This window comes from Formica exsecta, unplaced genomic scaffold (genome assembly GCF_003651465.1).
Source record: "Formica exsecta isolate Colony F162 unplaced genomic scaffold, ASM365146v1 scaffold662, whole genome shotgun sequence".
NCBI classification, from domain to species: Eukaryota; Metazoa; Arthropoda; class Insecta; order Hymenoptera; family Formicidae; genus Formica; species Formica exsecta.
In genome coordinates this window covers 655,106-657,365 of record NW_021853425.1, presented here as the reverse complement: position 1 = coordinate 657,365, position 2,260 = coordinate 655,106, and the positions used below count along the sequence as shown (strand labels likewise).

General features: G+C 42.1%; 1 pseudogene; it reads left to right on the top strand.

The window, feature by feature from the left end:
- Nucleotides 1–403: 403 nt before the first annotated feature.
- On the top strand, nt 404–2,015 carry LOC115242972 (annotated as a pseudogene).
- Nucleotides 2,016–2,260: the final 245 nt, after the last annotated feature.

Here is a 2,260-nt window from a genome sequence, read left to right as displayed (position 1 = left end):
GCGGCCGCCGTATTCTTCCTAGGCATCATTATCCTCAACGACGACAATGATGCCTAGGAAGAATACGGCGGTCGCCGCGTCCTCCGCGACAACCGTCCCGTCCTCCACGACAACCACCGCCTCATCGTCATGGAATATCATCCAATCGCCGCCAAGCACGTTGACGCCGATCGTCGATCAATGGCCAGGCAATCTACTCAATCTCAACGATCGTCCGGCATCTTACATCGAAACGATGCGTTATCTCGAATCGGAGAATTCGCGGTTGAAGCGAGAGGTGCAAACCACCCAGGAAACTTTCACTCTGGAAATGTCCAACATCGAGACCGTACCACAGTATATACAGTAGCGCAACTCTCCCGATTTTGTGTTGGCCAAAACGGAGTGCGCATGCGCGATTCTCGACTCAACCCTGGCCTGCGCTTTCCTATTTTTTCTTTCCTACCACCTCCCAACAAAAATTCCTTCCTTCTCTCTCTTCTCTTCTTCCAGTATATACGCATAAAAACTGAATTTACACTCTAATATAACCTGTTGTTGGCCCGAATACATGACCCACCCCAGATCATTATGGCCATTTAAATATTAAGAATACAATACAATACAATGCTCGACGAGGCGGACACGGAACGCGTCAAGTTCGAGCTCAATATCAAACGCTTGCAGGATGATAACGAAGATCTCAAGAACAAGTAAGTGATACTGTAGTATTCTTTCACATTGTTTTTTTACTTGCGAAATGGGTAGGAAAGTCAAATGGCATTAATAAAAATTATATTAATATTGATAGATATTGGCGTATTGAGCTTGTGATATTTTGAGAATCATTGTGTTTGTCTAGAGTGTGAATTTTTATACTGAAATAACTCGATGTAAGAATTTTCATTCCGTTTTGTGCTTAAGCATGAATTGGATCGCTTGTTGGATTCATGATAGATGTGTACCGTTGTTTAATGAAAATAAGTGCACTGCAGTAGTAACGTTCGGATTTCAATGCTATAGAGCCTATGCTATGTATTAACAAAATAACATAGATATTAGTACAAGAATCTTGAAGTAATTAAAATGGTATTTTAATTTATTTTTATTTAGCAAATATATATAATGTATTCTGAAGGTTGAGAAGATATGTTATGTAACTAGACTTAATCGGGTGCGCATATCATTTACTTTTACTAAATTATAATGAATAACAACTGCCACTGTAAAATCATGCTCTGATGTAATAGCTCATAGAAATCTTAGTGAGCATTTTCAAAAATACCGAGAGTTAAAAGTAAAATGTTTAGAACAGTAAATGTATTCATATCAGATGTAGTGATAATTTTGAAAGCGCAATGTGTTCAGTATTCCAGCCTCGTTCTACAAGGATTAATCGGTATTTGCCAATCTGCTGACATACCTAAGTGCACCACTTATCTTTACTATCGGATATTATCGCAGAACTTACCTCGGGGCTATCTTCGCGAGCTCGTGGCTAGGGCACACACGAATCCGAACATGTTCGATAACATTTTCACTCCAGTCTTGAAACAACTGTATGTCGCGATACAGGCGGCGAGCTTTTACGGCAATACGCAAAGAAGACCGATCGAGACGCTAGGCGAACTGATAGAGATTCGCAGTGGACCAAACAGCAATATACATTCGATTTGCCGTTTGATAACGAATCAAATTCAATTTTTGCCTGATGTTATGACATGAGCAGCCGGAAGAGAGCTCTCGAGAACTTCACTCCTGGGACCGTTTCTCTCGGCATTGGTATCTGCCGAAGTGCAACCGAAACTGCTGGAGAGATTCTTCAATAAAAAATTTGGCATTCCGAACAAATCTCTCTCGATGACTCTGCAGCAAGGATTGGAGAGCACCAGAATGTCGTTGCACAAGATGTTTGATACGATACTCGCGAATAGCAGCTGACGCGATGCCACTCTTGCGTACTTGGCGACGTTGCTACGTCACAACGAGAAACGCGCGCAAATACAGACGGAGGACAGTCCCTCCTTTGCCGGAGATGGATTTATGTTGAATCTACTATCGATTTTGCAAATGCTCTCTGTGAAGATCAAGCTGGATACTGTAGACCCGCTATATCCATTTCATCCTTCCAATTTCGTCGAGATAAAGAACGACACAAGACTGAAACTCGCTTCGCAAGAGGTTGCGGAATGGCAGAAACATTTGGACAGCACACATAAATGGACGGAACCGAAGTTTCCGACACAATGTTGGTTCCTCACGCTGCATTGTCATCACATCG